At 36.1% G+C, this 21,280-nt stretch overlaps 1 long non-coding RNA gene across 1 annotated transcript; it reads right to left on the bottom strand.

Moving 5' to 3' along the window:
- Window positions 1–4,832: 4,832 nt before the first annotated feature.
- Window positions 4,833–5,199, bottom strand: LOC110927910. The gene is made up of 3 exons (XR_002585998.2): window positions 5,129–5,199; window positions 4,988–5,037; window positions 4,833–4,921 (listed from the first exon to the last, which is right to left on the bottom strand). It is a non-coding gene; the product is annotated as an uncharacterized LOC110927910 (long non-coding RNA).
- Window positions 5,200–21,280: the final 16,081 nt, after the last annotated feature.

The following is a 21,280-nucleotide window of genomic DNA, read 5'->3' as shown; positions in this document are numbered from 1 at the left end:
TGCGTATATCTTTCATATTAACATGTTCGTTATGTTATTATATGTGTGTTTTATTACAGGATGATGGTGATAAAAGTGTTGATATTATTTCTTATGGTGGAATGTTTAGTCCATACATGTCTAATCTTCAACATGAATTTAGTGTAGAGGTAATTTTAAGGTTTATTTAATCTTTTTTTAACTTATGTATTCAATTTTTGTCCTTTTTAAGGATCAGAAGTTTGAGACTCAAAGGAAGAGATCCAAGAGACTCTCTGAATGGAAATTGAGTGAGGTTATTAACATAGACGATTCTGAGGACAATGACAAAGAAGAGGAATTAGAAGATACTGCCGACTCAAGCACAAACCAGAAAACCCGATTAAAAATACCTCGAGTGTCAATTCAGAAGCGGAACAAATTTCATGCAGTCTAATATGAAATCTATCAAGTGTTTTTATGTTTGTTTTTTTTTCATTTCCAGCTGTTATGTTTAATCTAGACGTATGAATAAAGTTTATTTTATATTTGAACTTTATTTTTGGTGTTAATATAATGCAGTTATTGACCATATTATTAAAGTTCAAAATAAAGTTAGTATCCTAAATTTACAAGTCAACTAAACTTATATAAGTTACCCTAATTAAAGTTGCAATAAATAGATATTGCAGTTAGATATAGTCAAATTGAAATTATAAAATATTGTAGTTATTCTTGGATATTAATATAATAATTTGTATTTCTTAATTAAAAAAATAATAAAGTAATAAACTTTAAAGCTAAACAAAAAAGTGAACTTACTATGATATAGAGTTAATAAAGATATAAATTCTTAACATCCTATTTTTTACAAAATTGTTTTTAAAATTTTATTACTATAAATAAGCAACAAAAATATGCATAGGAACTTGTGCTTTGGGGTTTTTTCAAAAAAAAAAAAAAACTTGATTTTTTACTTTAAACCCAAAGGTTTTTACCTTTTACAATTCTAACCCTGCATAATTTATTTTTTTAACTTTAACCCAAAACTTTTCATTACTTTTAACCTAAAGGTTTTTACCTTTTGCAATTTTAACCCTACATAATTTGTTTTTTTAACTTTAACCCAAAACTCTTCATTATTTGCAATTTAAGTTCACAACTTTTGTCACTTATACTTTTCATCTTTGGCAAATTTTCGGTTTACGTATAGTTCTAAATTTTTCAAGTTAATACGACGCAACGTACGAGTGTGGTTCAACTTTTTTATGTTTTGTATCAAATTTTGCAAGTTAACACGGCGCAATATGCATGTCTGGTTCAACTTTTTTACCTATATTTTTTTCATGTTTGACAGGTTCGTCGCAACACGCAGATCCTAGGTCGAGTCAGTGTTGGTGGTCGATAACGGTTGTGTGACATTAGTACTATTTGACACTGTTTTACGCCCTGCCGCAACACGGGGTGTGCTTTGGAGGTTTTCCAAAGAAAAAATGGTTATGCATATAGTTGTCGTAACCTTGGCTTTGGGGGTTTTCCAAAAAAAAGATTTTTTTATTTTTCACCCAAAAGTATTTCATAAATTACTTTTAACCCAAAACTATTTGTTTTTACTTTTAACCCAAAACTTTTTATCTTTTGCAATCTATCCTCACAACTTTTATAGTTTTCATTTTCCGCAAATTTTTCGCTTTATGCTTGGTTCTAAATTTTGTGACTTAACACATCGCAACGTGCGTCTTTGGTTTAACATTTTTACGTTTCGTTCTAAATTTTGTGACTTAACATGACGCAACGTGCATGTGTGGGTGAACGTTTTTATATCGTCTATTTTTCCCCGTTTGACAGGTTTAACATAACGTGCGGGTCCTAGATCGACTGCATCTTTGGTTTAACGTTTTTACGTTTCGTTCTAAATTTTGCGAGTTAACACGACGCAACGTGCGTCTATGGGTGAACGTTTTTACATCGTCTATTTCTTTCCCGTTTGACAGGTTTAACATAACGTGCGGGTCCTAGATCGACTTAGTTATAACTAAAGAATCCCCGCCGCATTGCGGCGGGTCTCAATCCTAGTTTTATAAAAATATTAATTCATATATATATATATATATATATATATATAAATGAAATTTAACAATTAAAGTTAAAGGTGTAAAACATACTTACGAGTCAACTACTATTTTTTTTTATAAAAACAAATATTTTAAACTTAAAGTTTATTGGATGAGTACCATGTGGATATTTAAAAAAAAGTTATGAACTTTAAAGAATAAAATTATAAACTTTATCATTTAACCAACAAAATAAACTTACTTTACAACTATAACAACTTATCTTTTATTTTTTTTCATTTGATTATCATTTTTTATAAAAAAACAAAACTTTACATGTGTAAAACAATTTTTTACTTTATTTATAAATAAAAAACATTTTATTTTTATAAAAAAATAATTCTTTTATAAACATTTTTTTGTAAGAAGTAATATAAATAAAATACTCCTGATATTTACAATCTTTACTAGATAAATACTAAATTGTGTTGCAAATTTTTAGTAATTATAAGTTCAGCTATATTGTTATAGATAATATTAGTTAGTTTCAAAAGAATTCTTTAACAACTTCACTAGATACATAGTAGATTGTGTTGCATATTTTTAGGGATTATGAGTTAAAAGTAGACTCATATAGATAATAAGATTAGTTAGGAACTAAAAATCTGAACTTAGTATGATATAAACTTAATAAAGATATAAACTCTTAACATCCTATTTTTTTTTATAAAAACAGGTCTTGAAATTTTATAAAAATATAAATTTTTTATATCTGTAAAAAACTGAAATTTGACAATTTAAGTTAAAACTCTAAAACGTACTTACGAGTCAAATACTATTTTTTATTTTTATAAAAACGAAAATTTTAAACTTAAAGTTTATTGGATGAGTACATGTGGATATTTAAAAAAAAGTTATGAACTTTAAAGAATAAAATTATAGTTTATAATTTAACCAATAAAATAAACATACTTTACAATTATAACAACTTATCTTTTATTTTTTGTCTTTAGATTATTAATTTTTATAAAAAAACAATATTTTTTTTGTCTTTTGATTATTAATTTTTATAAAAAAAAACAAAACTTTACATATGTGTAACACTAATGACATATATCCACCACAATAATGTTATCATAAATATTATACGAATAAAAAAACTACCAGAAACGAGTGCCTCAATCCAAAGTGTCGCCCCCGCCGCATCACGCGGGCACCCTGCTAGTTTATATTAATATTAATAAGTGCCACTAGTAAGATTGATGTATCATCATCATCAAATGTAGTATGAAATAAGCTTACGAATCATCATACCTTTATTAGTAGAGATTTCAGATCCTACTTTGTCAGTAGTGGCTATGCATCTATCGTTTCCAACTTTCCATCGCATAGCAAACCCATCTTTTCGGATAATTATTTAGCTGTTTTCTCAACGTGCGAGATTGATTTAGGCTGGAAAATAATGCACATCAAAGACGAGGAAAAGTGACCAAGGGTGGCAAAACACATAGAGCACTTTCGTGCTGATAACGTGTTGTGAAACAACGACTTACTAGCAATGTATAGAGAAGAATGAGAGAATGGAAGATGAATTTCTTATTGATATGTAAATATGAAATACAAATCCTCTATTTATAGGCTTGTACGTTAACATAAGAGTAAATACAAAAGAGGAGTTAAGGATGTGGAGAGTCATTCTTAATGATGTATTCATAACGTTGTCGGAATTTTTAAGTATTTAAATAAAATATAAAAACTAAAAACACTAATGAACTATCAAACATAAACGAACACGTTACCGAACGTTCACGAATATAAATGAACGAATGCGGTCTCTGTTCATGTTCGTTTATTTAACTAAACAAACGGAATTTCTTGTTTGTGTTTGTTTGTTTAATAAACAAACAAACACAAACGAACTTCCCGCCGAACGGTTCACGAACTATTCGCCAAACATTTGGTTCGTTTACAACCCTACATAAAAACATAATACAAACGTATTATAAAATTCATAGATTTTGATGTATCCCATAAATGTACTAGTCATTTTCGGGTGCAAGTATAAAACTCATATGTTTAGCTAAATGAGTCGTGTTTGAGTCGGTCTGACGGGTTGACGAGCTGACTAGTTTAACTCGTTTCTTTTAGCAAAAAAAAAAAGGAAAGAATTGTTTTTTTATATTATTACTTAAACTAACTGTGTAATTTATATCAAAATTTTAAAAAGATATAAGTAAATTAAAATTAGATTTTATAGTTTAAACATACTTATATTTATTTACATTTGTAGTTTTTTATTGTATATTAATTAAAGATTAATAAAATAAATTTCAGATTAACAGATCGTGTTTGTACAAGTCTAAAAACTTGGGGCATGTTCAAGTTCATTCTTATTTGTGAGTTTTCTCACATACTAGGGTATGAACTATGAACATACCCAAGTAAGCGAGTTAATCCACTAATTTGTCGTAATATTACATATAGACTGATAATAGTCATTTTATAACACAACATAAGCCTTAAGCCTAGAAGCATGTAAGCATTTATAAGGTACGATTTAAGTGTCAATCCCACAAGTTGAAAGATAAGTGAGTCTATGGCTCAAAAAAACTATAACACAACTATAAATATGCTCATTCTCACATACTTGGTGTGGTATTAGTATTTATTAAAAACATTAAACCGTATATGAAGCTAATCTCATGTCATGACATCGTATAAAAAAACTCACATGGCAAAGAAAATAAATTCATGTGTTGTTGATGGTTACTAGTGTGCATTAGAATCCGCTATATTTTGGCAGTATTCAGAGATCCAACCTTTCATGATACTAATCTCTCTATTTCTTACATCTCGAAGCCATTCCGGATCTTCATTTGTTGAAAATCTTAGGTCGACATGATGTGCCCCTACCACAACACAAGTAGACCGATTTATATATAGATATGATTGTTAGAAAAAAATATTTCCAATACCTTCTTTCTCAACTATAGCAATAATGCTTTTCGATATACTCTTTAGCACCCTGTTTACGTTAATAAAAACAAACAAAAGATACGATTAATTATCACACGCACGAACGCGAATAAAATTATTAAAGAAGGAATGATGGATACCCGCCACCACTCCAAGGGTCTCGTAAGCCATTGAAGAATATGATATTACTACCGAAACGCTTTAATACTCTTGTAATATCCTAAATCATTAAATTAAAATTAATAATAGATTTACTAATCACTAGTGTTTAATCTAGCTTAGTAAAATGATAATTTACTTAAAGAGTTAACTTCTATTTTGCTCCCTGTGATTTGGTCATTTTAACGGTTTTGCCCCAATAGTTTAAAAATAGCTATTTCTCTCCCTAATTTTTCTAACTTATTGTCATTTTCCTCCTCGCCTCTAACTTCATCCAAAAATTCCATTAATTGGAAGGGTATTTTGATAATTTTATAGATAAAAGAAAGGGCATGTAAGTCTTTTCACCTAAATAAACTTATAACTTGTTTATTTACATGTAGATAAGTAATTTTTTTTCTGATCCCCCATCTTTCCAACCACACTTTCTACCGGCCACCACCATCCACAACCATCCACCACCACCTGCAACTACCACCTGCCGACCACGACTACCGCGACTTTTAACTAAACATTTTAATTGAGTTAGAGTCAGGGAGTAAACTACCGAAATACCCCTACTTTTAATTGAACGTTTTAATTGAGTTAGAGTCTGTAATATGATATAACATAGAGATGTAATATGATATAATTAGGTTATAAACCTGTGTATTATACGGGGTTGAGAAAAATATATTTTATATACTAAATAATAAAACAATATATCTTTAAAAACTCATTTATTATACGGGTTGGTTAAATATAATTTTATATATTAAATAATAAAAAAATATATACATAAGAACCATATTGTACGGGTTGAATGAATGTAATTTTTTATACCAAATAAAAAAGTTATATCTTTAAAACCACGTGTATTAGACGGGTTGAATAAATATAATATTGTTTACCAAATAATAAAATAATACATCTTTAAAAACCTCATTTATTACACGGGTTGATTAAATATAATTTTATATACCAAATAATAACAAATTACATCTTTAAAAATATACGCATTACACGGTTTGAATAAATGTAATTTTCTGTACTAAATAATAAAAAAAATATATCCTTAAAAAAACTCGTGTATTGTACAAATTAAATAAATCTAATTTTATATATCAAATAATAAAAAGTTATATCTTAAAAAACCTCATGTATTACATGGGTTGAGTAAATGTAATTTTGTATAGTGAAAATAAAAATATTTAATATATTAATACAAAGTTTGGTTTTCGTGATAAAAATAGATTATTCTGTTATTGCAAACTTGTTAACGAAGTCTCAATAAATTTAACCCTTTATTTAAAACTTCGTAAATGTATAATTGATAAATAATATTAGTGAATTTTATTTTAAGTTTCGTAAAATATATTTGATACCAAACTAAACAAAACTTTCAAATATAATTAATTCAAATAAATAATATTATAAATGAGAAGGAGATTAAACTAAATAATAATTATCAATAAGATATTAAACTTAGGGGTGTGCAGAAAACCGAATTAACCGAACCATAACCGAATAAACCGACAAAATCGAACTGAAAAAAATCGAAGCAAATAAAAAACCGGTGGGTCGGTTATGGTTTTTTGAAAACCGAAAGTAGTGGGTCGGTTATAGTTATCATTTTTTTTTATACCCACCATAACTGAATCGAACCGACATGTAATAAATCTTTGTAGGATTTAGGATTTTTCACCATATTGTTAATATTTGATATTTTTGACTGAAGATTTTTAGTACCTATGGGTTTTTCATATCGTTTTATGGTTTTGGTTGAATGTTTATTTGAATATATGAAATGCATCATATCACATTATTTGAATATTCGATAATAATTGGTATTAATATTATAGATTATATGTATTTTTTTAATACTATGTAATATACTAATATATACAAATATGCAATAACAATTTATTCCATTTTAAAAAATTAAGCTATTCTTAGCTAGGCTAAATACACGGTTAACCACCTATAACCAACCTGTTATAACCATCAAAACCAAATAACCATAACCACCATAACCGATCGGTTATGGTTATGGTTATCTAATAACCGACATCGTGGTTATGGTTATGGTTTTTGGTCAAAACCGACCCAAACCGACCCATGCACAACTTATTAAACTAATAATATTTAGTAGGAGGGTTATCTATAATATAAGATATTAAATGAAATAATATTTAGTAGGAGGATTATCTATAATTAATTAGAACAGATTAAACTAAAATAATAATTATTTATAAGAGATGGCCTAATATGATGACAAGTGTCCCTAAAGTGGTTTCTTTTAGTATATAGTATAAATTAAGCTTTGGTTTAAGAGTAAATTACAAAAAAAAAAAATACTATTGATTTAAGAGTAAATAATAAAAAAAACCACTATGTGCAAAATATAATAACATAAGTCTTTGGTACGTGACATATAGATATAGAAGAAGAATGAGATGTGATGGGTTAAACAAAACATTCAATTTTGGGCATTTAAGAAACCATGGGTGGGCTAATGAGGTAGTGGTTGCGAAAAGACTTGGTGTTCCTTGTGACTTAGCTTCGATTCCCACTCTCCCCATTATTTTCTGCGGCATCCAGGTGAAGGGCGAATAAGGATGGCGACGGTTCGTCTTGGATGGGAGGCGAGATTTTACCGATTATTCCACTGTCGTGCCTTCGAGCTGGTGGAGGTCGAGTTTTCGTGTATCTAGGAGAGCCACGCGGCTGGCGACGTTCGAGTAGTCAATCTTGACCACTACGCTCGGTGTCACAGTGGTTGGCACGTTGTTCCTTATCGTTCAAAAAAAAAAAAACCATGGGTGGCTTTGACTTTTGAGTTAAGCTAAGCTTCAAGAGGGTTAGAATGGGCACTTATAAAACATGAAGAAAAGTTAATATTCTAGAATGGACAATTCTAAAACAAGGATAAAAGTGAACAATGACGGGTCTGAGTGGGTTATGTGCTTATACAGAAAAATAGCAGGTTAGTTTATACACAACCCTGTCGATTATTAAATTCCAACGCCATCACTCCACCTCCATGCTATGCTAGACACAAAATAGAGAAACTCCTTTACAGTGCCAAGAGTAAAAATCAATCTAGTTCCCCGGTTGGCTATATTGAGCTGACTGGTTCTATTTGTATACATGGTTTCAATGTCGAGAATCCATAACGGATCAATGAGAAACAAATAGCCCAACATATGCAAAGATCTCATTTATGGTGGTATGCATATAATAATTCAAAAAAAAAAAAAAAACGTTAATCATACACGGTTGGCTAGTTGAATGAACGCGATCACTGGATGATGAGAACTCAAACTTGGTCATCTTGAAGCTTTGAGGATGAGGATGATTAGTTTAGGGTTTGTGATGGATTATGGAGGTAGATGGATGGTGAATTGGATGGTGATTGTGATGGTGGAGGATTAGGGTTTCGGTGATTCGGAATTGATGTGGATGAATTGGTATGAAAGGAGATGATGGTGGGTGGTTTCTTGGCTTCAAGATCAAGTTCAAAACTCAAATATTGCGTAACTCCCTAAGAAATGGTGAAAACTCTTGTTATAACTCGTCCCCCAATTGTTCAAAACTCCAAATTAACGATCTGGTGCAGCGAAGGGCGTCGGCGACGGTGTGTTGTTTCCTCGTTTATTCTCGACGCTCTATTTTATTGTCTATGGACAAAAATGGGATACGGAGATAACAGGTTGGCGTCGCCAACAACGGCCCATGATGGTGTCGGCGACGATGTGTCCATTTGGTGGTTTCTGTTTTGTCCATTTCTCCTTCTCGGTTGACCCGTTTTCCATCCCGATTGTGACAACCCTCACTAAACCAGGTATCCGTACGACCTAATTAATAATTAATTACTGCTTAATTACTGTGCTTACTTGAACTTATGGATAAACTGCTACTTGAATGTTGATACATGTACATACTTGCATCATACTCTATTTACTGTCACTACATTATTTACATACAGAACTCTAGTGACAACCTTGATGCACCAAAGCACAGTAGCACAATGAACTGATAACCCATTAAACGTACTGACATAGCCAGCACCAGGCAGACACTGCCTCTAAGGCCTGTATGAGCCAGAGATAGTTTACTACACTAGTAGAGAGTGTAGGGAAATGAGGGTTGTAGAACTGCGTCACTAGGTGATAATTATAGTGACCGAATGTGCCTAAAACATGATTTAAACACAAATTCTGCACTTTAATATAAAAATTCAGCATTTAAGCTAACTAGTAAAGTGCAAAAACGCGGAAAAATAATACAAGACACTTTCCAAAGTGTCGGGAACTCTTTGTGTCACTAAAAATGATAATAAAGACACTTTAAAGCTTTAATAAGCACTTTAACGGATCAGTATCCATCCAAACAACTGGACTTAACCCGGGACATAAAAATATTGACATCAACACTATTTTTCTTTTTCTGAGCCAGTTAGGGTCCCCGAATACCCTAACACCCGTTATATTACATAACACTCTACTACACTAAATTAAATTCCTAAACTTAACATAACTAGCACTAACTAGTTAGTTCAAAACAAACTAAAACCCACCCCCTCATATCCGATCGGGTTTCCCCCTAGTTGAGCCTACTAGTTGTTAGTTGAATTACTATACATGTTCATTTGCTGAGTGTAGGCCATATGTTGCTTTGTGTTAGAACTTGTGTGGTTTAATACGTGCCGAGACTGTGGTTTAGCGTATACACATAGATGATAAAGGCATTAGGATCCTTTCATTGTTTCATGTTGATTGTTTATCCACCCACCTTAGTTAACCATGTTGAGCCTTTCACCTTTCGTTTGCTACACCTTGTTTGACCTGTTTGATCACCAACCATGAATGAAAACTGTGTGTTAGATATTTGTTGAAAAAAAAAAGAAAAAAAATTGAAAAAAAAAGAGAAAAGAATGAAAAAAAAAACATAAATCATTGCTATGTTCGTGTTCAATAAATGGGTTGAAAAATAACCCAATGTGTTAGTATTTATTGTGAATAAGTTGTCATGGTTTGGTATTCGTTTGTGTTCGCCATATAAACATAAAAACCCAAAAATAATTCCCTACCTTTACCCGTAACCCAAAACCTGAAAAGTCCTTTTGATATGTGTTACGTTATTTGATACAATGGAGGTATGATTGCTATACAAGCTTATGATTGCAAGGTAACATAGTTGGTTGAGTGAAATATATACTAGCACATTACACGCTAGTCTTGATTAAACCGAGAGGAGTGATTGTTGTGAGGGGCGTGTGGCATGTGTGTAGTATCATAAGCATGTTAGTTTTAGTTAGGCAAGTCTTAAATTGTTTTAAAACCATATAACTTATCTGTCAGATTGTCAATCTCGATTGTGTCAGTCTATGGGACGGGTATGACTTGGGACCTTAAATTGTTGATTCGGTAAGGGATTTAATGGTGATTTGTTAATAAGGTGAGTAATGTTTGTGATGGTTGCTTGAGGACAATCAACGTTAAGTGTGGGGATGTGATGGAGGTTGTGAAATCCGAGTGTTAACGTGCATATTTTGTGTGATTTGTTGTCGTTTACGTGATTATACGTTTGGAATATGTGCACTACGAAAGTTTGTGGTTGTGCAGGTCAATCGCGTAATTCGGTGAATTTAAAGTGCTTACGATGATGTGGAACTAACGTGGATGATAAACATAGCGAAAGGTGTTAGTCGGAAGATTGTTCGGGTCAAGTGATAGCTTGGATGTGAAAGAAACGCGGAACCATGAAATCCAGGGGCTGGTGTGTTATTATGTGAAAGTTAATATGTAGCTTATGGTTCCATCTCGTAACTTACGGTTGAGAAGAAACAAAAGTTACAGCAGGTTGCTACCGTAACCTACGGTATTAAACCATAGGCTACGGATTGAGGATACAAAGGGCATGTGCGGCTTTTAAAGAAAGTGGGTTTTAATAGTTTTCTGTTGAAAAACCCTATGTGGCAGCACCAACTCACGTGAATCATCCATCATCATCATATCTTTTGATGGAAAATTGTGATTGAGATTATCAATTTTTATAATATACACTATCAAGGCACACAAAGTCAACATTAATTGGACATCATCATGATAGCAGACAAGGGTTGAAGTCAACAACATTCACATCATCTTACACCTTCACGTGACTTGTTTGAGGAGTTTGTAATAAGAACACATCATCATTAGGGTCTTGGTCAACATCCATCACCATCACAATATTAATAGTTGACGGCCACATTAGAGTTTTTGGGGGACTCACGATTTTTGAGGCAGACATATATTGGAACAAACACACAACATCATTATTGGTTTTGGACTTCTAAACACATGAAGCCATAGTGGGCTGCACATGGGAGACGAATTGGATGCAGCCCACACACGTGAAAAGGAAGGCACATGGGACTTCTTTGGGTGTAGACTTTAGATTGGGCCAATACTAAAACAAGAATCATCTTTGGGCTTGACTTTGGACGGTAGAGGGTTGGACGAAAAGGTTGGGGGGCGGCAACATCTAAAGTCAACAACAATCTAATATCATCGATCATCATCAGTCACCTTGGACGGCGGAAGGAAGTCAGCCACTTCTCAACAGGCGAAGATCATCTCACCGTCATGAGCGGCTAGTTTTTATGGTTTCCTCCGGATAGAGGGTTTTGTAAGTTGGATAATTTTATGTGTTTGTGACAATCGTATAACTCGGTGATCTAAGCATTCGATGCTTTTCACCTTGATTTGATTTATTGATTGTAGACAATTGCATTTATTTAAACCTTAATTTCTAAGCATTCAGTTCCCGAGAGTTCTAGTAATTGGGATATATTTGACATGGGGTTAGGGTTTGTAATTGTAATTGATAATCATTCGATAACCTCCCGTTATGTATTGACCGGAGTACTTAGTCGTTGGTTATCACAATTGATGAATTAGGTTAAACACCTATGTCTATGTAGGTAATGATTAAACACATAATTGAAGTTAACTACAAAACCTGAAATCTGGAGGAACCATCTTTCTTCTCATTGATTTAAAACACAATTTTTGTTCGTTAATTTAGATACTTTTCACAATCAAACAAACTGTTTTCCAATTCTGTAGTAGTTAATTAAAACTTTTCATTACGACACTTTCCACAATCCTCCTCTGGTTCGATATCCGACTTATCCTATCTACATAGTTTAGTTGGTTTTTGCATGTCCTTAACGACAGACATCAATGATGGCTTATGGTGCTATATATCTCCTAGACAATTGAGATGATGTCTAACCCGCTTCATGCCACTTCGGCAAAAGAGAATGCCACCCAGGCATGACACAAACACCAGTACGTTGCCAAGGATAGAAGCCGAGCTGCAAAAACGCAACTCCCAGGCAATTACACGACATGAAGCTCTCCGCTTTTAGCACAGCAATGGCACTACTGGAAATAACCCTCCAACTGACTGCACCTATGAGCAACACCTGAACTACAAGCCTTTGAACTTCAACGGAACAGGAGGCGCCGTTACATTTGTTCGTTGGTCCGAAAAGATTGACTTCATACTAAGAATGACTAACAGTTCACCCCAACAGAGTGTTACCTTTACCTCGGGGTCATTTCTAGATGGCACACTCTCATGGTGGGACCATCAAAGTCAGGCCTTGGCACAGGATGCTGCTTATGCACTGAGCTGGGACGAGCTCAAGGAAATGATTGAGAAGAAATGTGGTTCTAGGAATGGAATCCAAAAGTTTGAGGTGGAGTTCTGGAATTTGAAGATGGACAAACCAAGGATTCCTGAATACGTCCAGCGATCTCACGGCTTGTCTAGGGTCGTCCCCTACTAAGTCATTGATGTTGTATGATACAGTTGTGTACCTATAAGCCTTACATTCTGGTCTCGATTTATGGCTATACAATCGCAGTGATCTATTGTTTATGTTCTATGACATGGGATGCTATGTGGCTGATTTATTTATAGCATGAGATGTTATGTGCTGATATTGTTGAATACATACGTACGTTTTACCTGCTATGACCTAACCTACGTGAAACATCTTTTAGAAGATGCCACCAAGACGCGAAATGCGCATGCCCACCTCAGAGGCGGAACTTCAAAAGATAATTGCTGCAGCTATAGCACAGCACGAGGCCCTACGCTCCGGACCTAGCAGAGGCACCTCAGAAAATAACGGTTGTTCCTACTGGCACTTCCTCAATTACAAGCCTCCGAAGTTCGACGACACTGGGGTGCCATAGCTTTTGTGAAATGGATTGAAAGTATGGAATCCATCTTTCGAATGAGTGGTTTTGTTCGCCAGAACAACAAGTCCCGTACGTTTCTAAGTTATTTCAAGATGGAGCTCGATTATGGTGGAATCTTCAGGTTTGAATAATGGGCCTAACTACAGCATACGCGTTGACTTGGGATGAGTTGAAAGGAATAATGCGTAAGAAGTATTGCGCCCAAACAGAAACCCAGAGGTTAGAAGGTGAATTCCAGAGCCTGATAATGGAAGGTCCGAAAATGTTGGAATTCATGCAAAGACTTCATGATTTGGCACGATTCGTTCCGTACTTAGTGGAACCAGAATTGAGGAAATTAGGACATTTCATTTGGGAACTGGCACCTAAAGTCCTGACCTTAATGACAGCATCTACGCCACCAACAACTATGGCTGCAAGTAAGATGGGCTTGGCACTCGTTACGGAAGCCATTAGACTAGAAAAAAACTTGTAAACCCTGACAAGGAGACTTAGGTAGAGTCGTCCGGAAAGAACAAAAGGAAGCTCACATAAGATACCCGAACGAATAATGATGAACAAAGATCTATTCGAGGTTGTTTTGACTACGGAGACAAAGGGCATTTCAAGAAAGATTGCCCTAACAACAAACAGGTCAATGATAAGATTTACTTAGAAACTAAACCAAGACGTGTTGGGTGCAAGTATCACCATGAATGTGGATGTCGGAAGCCTAGGTGCGGGGGGAAAGGACACAACAAGGATGGTTGTGGGATGAAGAGTCCCAGACAAGGAGAAAACAGTAACAACGCTCAAGGTGGAAATGGGAAAGGAAATGGCCGAGTGCCAGGATGCTTCCATTGTGGGGACATTGGACATCTTAAGAGGGAATGCCCGAAGTTGAAACAAGACCGTGAAAGAACATCCAGCATCGGAGTTTGTGAAGCATGCCAGGATCCAGGCGTGATTACTGGTACGTTCTCTAACAAACAAAACTTTTGCATCTATTTTGTTTGATACTGGTGCCGATTATAGCTTCGTGTCACTAGAATTTAAGAATATTCTTGGTTTGACGCCTAGTAAGTTAGACGTCCCATATACGATCAAATTAACAAATGGGAAACTAGTTGAGACCAGTGAAGTTGTCCAAGGATGTGTGTGGAATTATAGCTTCGAGTTGGGAAGCTTTGATGTGGTAGTGGGAACGGATTGGCTATCGAGTAACAAGGCCGAGATTGTTTGTCCCGAAAAGGTCGTTCGTATCCCAATCGAAGATGGAGAAACAATTGTGGTTCATGGAGAGAAGCGTGATACGCCTTTAAGAATTATCAGTTGCCTGAAAGCTCGTAAGTGTTTACAAAAGGGATGTGTTGCCTCCCTGGCACACATTGTGGATAAGAAAGCTGCTGAGCCGAAAATCGAAGACATCCCTTTCGTGAGGGAATATCCAGAAGTCTTCCCAGAGGACTTGCCTGGATTGCCGCCTCAGAGGCAAGTGGAGTTTCGCATCGACTTAGTTCCAGGCGCCGCGCCTGTGGCTAAGGCACCTTATCGACTTGCCCCGTCTGAGATGCAGGAATTGTCGACACAACTTCAAGAGTTGTTAGACAAAGGATTTATCCGACCAAGCTTCTCGCCTTGGGGAGCTCCGGTCTTGTTTGTCAAGAAGAAGGACGGTAGTTTCCGTATGTGTATTGACTACCGGGAGTTGAATAAGTTAACAATCAAGAATAGATACCCTCTGCCAAGGATCGATGATCTACTTGACCAACTGCAAGGTTCAAGCTTTTACTCGAAGATCGATTTACGATCTGGGTACCATCAGCTAAGGATACAAGAGGAGAGTATCCCTAAGACAGCTTTCAGAACTCGTTATGGACACTACGAGTTCCTAGTTATGCCGTTTGGGTTGACAAACGCACCGACAGTCTTTATGGATTTGATGAATAGAGTTTGCAAGCCGTACTTGGATAAGTTCGTGATTGTGTTTATCGACGACATTTTGATTTATTCAAAGACAAAGGCTGAGCACGAACAGCATCTAAGAGCTATTTTGGAGCTGCTGAAGAAGGAGCAGCTGTACGCCAAATTCTCGAAGTGCGAGTTTTGGCTACGTGAAGTCCAGTTTCTTGGACATGTGGTAAATGGAGATGGAATTCATGTGGATCCCACCAAGATCGAATCGATCAAGAATTTGGAGACGCCAAAGACGCCAACCGAGATTCGACAATTCTTGGGTTTGGCTGGCTATTATCGAAGGTTCATTGAGGATTTTTCAAAGATCGCTCAACCATTGACACTCCTCACGCAGAAAGATAAGAAGTTTGATTGGGGAATCAAACAGGAAGAAGCGTTTCAGCTGTTGAAGGATAAGCTTTGTAATGCGCCAATCTTAGCCCCACCGGAAGGTACAGATGATTTCGTGGTATACTGTGACGCCTCACGCCAAGGTTTGGGTTGCGTGTTGATGCAACGCCAGAAAGTTATAGCCTACGCATTGTGTCAACTGAAAGTACACGAAAGGAACTATACCACACATGATTTGGAACTATGCGCAGTGATATTTGCGTTAAAGATCTGGAGACACTACCTATATGGTACGAAGTGTACAATCTTCACAGATCATAAGAGCCTACAACACATATTCAACCAGAAGGAGCTGAATATGAGGCAGAGACGTTGGGTTGAGTTGTTAAATGATTACGACTGCGGGATAAAGTATCATCCAGGGAAGGCGAGTGTGGTCGCCGATGCCCTAAGTCGAAAAGAAAGAATCAAGCCCATAAGGGTTAGGGCTTTAGAGATGATTATCCAAACAGATCTTTCCTTGCGCATTTGTGCCGCGCAAAAAGAAGCTCTTAAGGAAAGAAACCTTGAAGAGGAATATCTCCGTGGGATGGAGAAGCAATTGGTGCCAAACGAGGAAGGAACGTTACGTTTTGAGAAAAGGATTTGGGTTCCTTTGTTTGGAGGTTTGTGGAAAGTTATCTTTGATGAAGCTCACAAATCGCGGTACTCTATCCATCCAGGAGCGGATAAGATGTACCAAGATCTTAAAGATTATTATTGGTGGCCTGGGATGAAAGGCGATGTTGCTGTTTATGTGAGCAAGTGTTTAGCATGCGCTAAGGTGAAAGCGGAATACCAGAAGCCTTCGGGACTTCTGCAACAACCGGAAATTCCCAAGTGGAAGTGGGAACAAATCTCAATGGATTTATTACAAAGTTGCCAAGAACGCCAAGAGGCCATGACACTATTTGGGTAATAGTGGACCGATTAACGAAGTCAGCGCACTTCTTACCTATCAGAGAGAAGGATAATACGAGCAAGTTGGCCGAAATTTACATGAGAGAAGTAGTTACACGCCATGGAGTACCTCTCTCGATCATCTCTGACAGAGATGGAAGGTTCGTATCAAGGATTTGGCAATCCTTCCAAGAAGCTTTTGGCTCGCAATTGAATATGAGCACCGCGTTTCACCCACAGACCGACGGGCAAAGCGAACGGACGATACAGACTTTGGAAGAAATGCTGAGAGCGTGTGTTATGGATTTGGGTGGTAGCTGGGATAAACATTTACCACTGGTCGAATTTTCATACAACAACAGCTACCACACCAGTATTGGTGCCGCGCCATTTGAAGCTTTATATGGGCGCAAGTGCAGGTCACCGCTTTGTTGGTCTGACGCAGGTGATAGACAGTTGGTTGGTCCTGTTGTGGTCCAGGAAACCACAGATAAGATTACACAGATCCGAGATCGCATCAATGCGGCTCGTGACCGTCAGAAAGCCTACGCGGATCGAAAAAGGAAACCTCTAGAGTTTGAGGTAGGTGATATGGTTTTGTTAAAAGTCTCACCCTGGAAGGGTGTGGCACGCTTCGGGAAGCGTGGGAAGTTGAATCCGCGGTATATTGGTCCGTTCAGAATTTTGGAAAGAATTGGGCTAGTAGCATACAAGCTGGACTTACCTGCTGAACTGAATGGTGTTCACGATACATTCCACGTATCAAATTTGAGGAAGAGTCCAACTCAAGATACCGTTGTCATTCCTAACGACGAAATTCATGTTGACGACACGCTCCACTTCATTGAAGAACCCGTTGAGGTTACGGATTGGAAAGTGAACAAGACCCGCCGGAGCAGTGTCAAGCTCGTCAAGGTTCGTTGGAATGCCAGACATGGTCCTGAATACACCTGGGAGCGTGAGGACCGGATGAAAGAAAAATACCCCCACTTATTTCTCAAGAACCCTGCACCTAGAAGCAGAACTTAAAATTTCGGGACGAAATTTTTCTAACGGGGGGAGAATGTGACAACCCTCACTAAATCAGGTATCCGTACGACCTAATTAATAATTAATTACTGCTTAATTACAGTGCTTACTTGAACTTATGGATAAACTGCTACTTGAATGTTGATACATGTACATACTTGCATCATACTCTATTTACTGTCACTACATTATTTACATACAGAACTCTAGTGACAACCTTGATGCACCAAAGCACAGTAGCACAATGAGCGGATAACCCATTAAACGTGCTGACATAGCCAGCACCAGGCAGACACTGCCTCTAAGGCCTGTATGAGCCAGAGATAGTTTACTACACTAGTAGAGAGTGTAGGGAAATGAGGGTTGTAGAACTGCGTCACTAGGTGATAATTATAGTGACCGGATGTGCCTAAAACATGATTTAAACACAAATTCTGCACTTTAATATAAAAATTCAGCATTTAAGCTAACTAGTAAAGTGCAAAAACGCGGAAAAATAATACAAGACACTTTCCAAAGTGTCGGGAATGCTTTGTGTCACTAAAAATAATAATAAAGACACTTTAAAGCTTTAATAAGCACTTTAACGGATCAGTATCTAACCAAACAACTGGACTTAACCCGGGACATAAAAATATTGACATCAACACTATTTTTCTTTTTCTGAGCCAGTTAGGGTCCCCGAATACCCTAACACCCGTTATATTACATAACACTCTACTACACTAAATTAAATTTCTAAACTTAACATAACTAGTACTAACTAGTTAGTTCAAAACAAACTAAAACCCACCCCCTCATATCCGATCGGGTTTCCCCCTAGGGAACACCCACCACAATTGTTGTATATTTTATTAGTTAATGTCAAATATCTTCCAAGCATAATATCCGATGGGTTTTATGAAATAATGATTTATAAGAAAGCCTTAAGGATAATAATTCACATTCACAAAGTCACTTAACAAAATTTCCTTCTTCTCCTTTTTAACTTACGGCCGACCACCAAGACCCACCCACCATCTTTTTTTTTGTTTCCATCTTGCCAATTTAAAATACAACCAAGGGTGAAGGATCACGTACGAGGAGACCCGGTGCTTACGGATTGCCAAGGACCTCACCACAACGCTATTAACCATCCATTTTTCGTCTAGTTTCTTCCCTAGCCTCGAGCTAGTAGTAAGTGACTCTAAACGCCTTTTTGATCTATTCTAAAGTGGTTAATAAGAATTTTGTCGGTTGAAAATTATGAACACTAAAGATCAAAATTAAAAGTCTACTAAAGGTGATAAACTTGGTGGTTAATAAGTAAATAATAGTGTAAAACTTATAAAACTAGTTTTATTTTGATTATTTATTGTTGTTGATTGCTAGTATGGGAATGGATCGTCATCAAACCCCGCTAGATCATGTTCACGAAACATGAACTAGCCTTATGTTTAGTCGTAAAGTTTCTAGATGACGAACCCTTTCCAACATAAACATGAACCTGTGTAAAAACAACTTTTCTTATGAAATAGTGTTCTAAACTAGTGGATCTAAAGATCTACAAGTGCTATTTTCAAAGAACCAAATGTCAAATGAAATCATATTTTTAAAGCCGGATCTTTCTGACTAGAAGATGTACAAATGCATTTTCTGTAAAAATAAGATTTTCGAGAAACCGGTTTCATTTATAAAAGTAGAAAGATCTATTAAAAATAATGGGAAGTTACTACACACTTTTACACAACCCACAAGTTCATGTGTTTGTGATATTTTTGAACTAGTATGATGTTGGAATATTGTTTGTTGTTGATTGAGAAAATTGTTGTTTGAATTTATAAAAGAAAATGATACGCTTGAAAGCGTGGCCACCTCCAGTTACAGGGGAAACTCTGGCGAAATTTTTCTAAAAACCTAACACTTAAAAGTATTTTCATCACAAGTGTTACGAATGTATTTTTGACTTGTTTTCAACATGTAAATTTCGCCACGACTTTATTTACAAAATATCGGAGGTGGGATTTTCACAAAATAAAACGGGGTAAATATATATTTGATATATATATTTTTCATAACGTCACTTGTAAAATGTTTATGATTATTTTGTGAAATATACAAATATTATTTTTAGGGTAAAAATAATATTACCAGATGTTAACGATTCCAAAATAATACGAACCCCTGAGCCCGCCTAATGGACCAGGTGGTGACTTTGTGCCCAACGCATAAATCCGCTAGGTTTGAGTCTTCCTACTTGCACTTCACACATATCAATGGCCTTGCAAACCATTGGTGATCTCTTTTTCCTTATTTGCTACATACCAGGGTTTTATTCATACAAAGGTTTATTTACTCACTTACACATGAACTCGCTCAACATTATTGTTGATTTTTCAACTTACATGTATTTCAGGGAATTAAAGGATCTGGCACAGTATAGCACGTTTTCCCGCTGCACTAGTACGAGGTCATCCAAGTTTAAGGGATGTGACTTTTTCCTGGACGAGTCACAGTTCTTAAACTGTGTTTATGTCATGTTGATGTTTGTGTCTGTTGAACACTGTTTATGTTGTTAGGATGTGTTTCCGCTGAGACAATGTTATAGTATTTTACTTTTCGAACCTAATTTAATGGATGATCTTGCATGGATTTTAAATTCATATAGCTTGTTATGGTTAAGCTATGGTATTAAGAAGTCACACCAAATTAACCACGCTTCCGCAAAGCCAGGGTGTGACACCGATGCTCCTTATAGCTCCCGAATATCTCCTTAAACTCCGTTAGACCTGTAAAACACAATTCCAATAAAAAAGTAGGCTATTCAAAACTAAAAGTTATGTAAAAACACACACTTAAGCATAAAGAAACACCGGTTTTTTACCACGCATCAAGAGCAAAGGATTTTATGGAAAGAACAGGAAGAACTATCCTGGAAAGCAAAAAGAATACTCCATATGGTTTTGACAAGGGGATGGTTACTTGTTTCAACTGTAGAGAAAATGGGCACTTGTTGATGCATATTATGTGGACGCGACTCGGTTCCATTCGAATTTGTTATGAAGTGAAGACCGTGGTCAATATATCCTCCTATCTTGACCTGGTATGGTGATTAAACGATGTTTAGTGTAAAACAGTTATATGTCAGCAACTGTTTGATGATAATGTTTTGTTAATCTGCTGTTTGTTAAGTTTCTACAAGTTTGTCTGATGTTGCATCTGTCCACGAAGAGTGAAGGGTTCGTGGGAGTCTCCCCATCGACGAAGAATCTTCACTGTTCATCATATACTCCTCATGAAGAGTGGATTAGACGAAGACTCCTTAGCCAAACACTTCCTTGGACGAACACTGTACATGGCGAACCCTTCTCCTTGCCGACGAGGTCTCCAAGTCACGAACCCTCCATGAATGACGAAGACTCTTATGGTCCCTCACGAAGGGTCTCATCAACGAACCCTCAAAGGGTTCGTCCTTCTCACTGCGATGAAGACTTAGGTGGACGAAGAGTCCAAGCCACGAGTCTTCGTGTGCTGATCCACTCTTCGTGGCCTTCTGTAACCCTTCGCGGAGGTGTTGTTTTGCTTTGCCTATATAAACACTCGCAGAACACAGAGAAGATACAGAACACAGACACGAGAGTGACACAGATAGAGAGAACC

This window comes from Helianthus annuus, chromosome 3 (assembly GCF_002127325.2).
Source record: "Helianthus annuus cultivar XRQ/B chromosome 3, HanXRQr2.0-SUNRISE, whole genome shotgun sequence".
In the NCBI taxonomy this organism is placed as follows: domain Eukaryota; kingdom Viridiplantae; phylum Streptophyta; class Magnoliopsida; order Asterales; family Asteraceae; genus Helianthus; species Helianthus annuus.
Note: the sequence above shows the minus strand (reverse complement) of the source record. Positions and strands in the feature narration are given on the sequence as shown.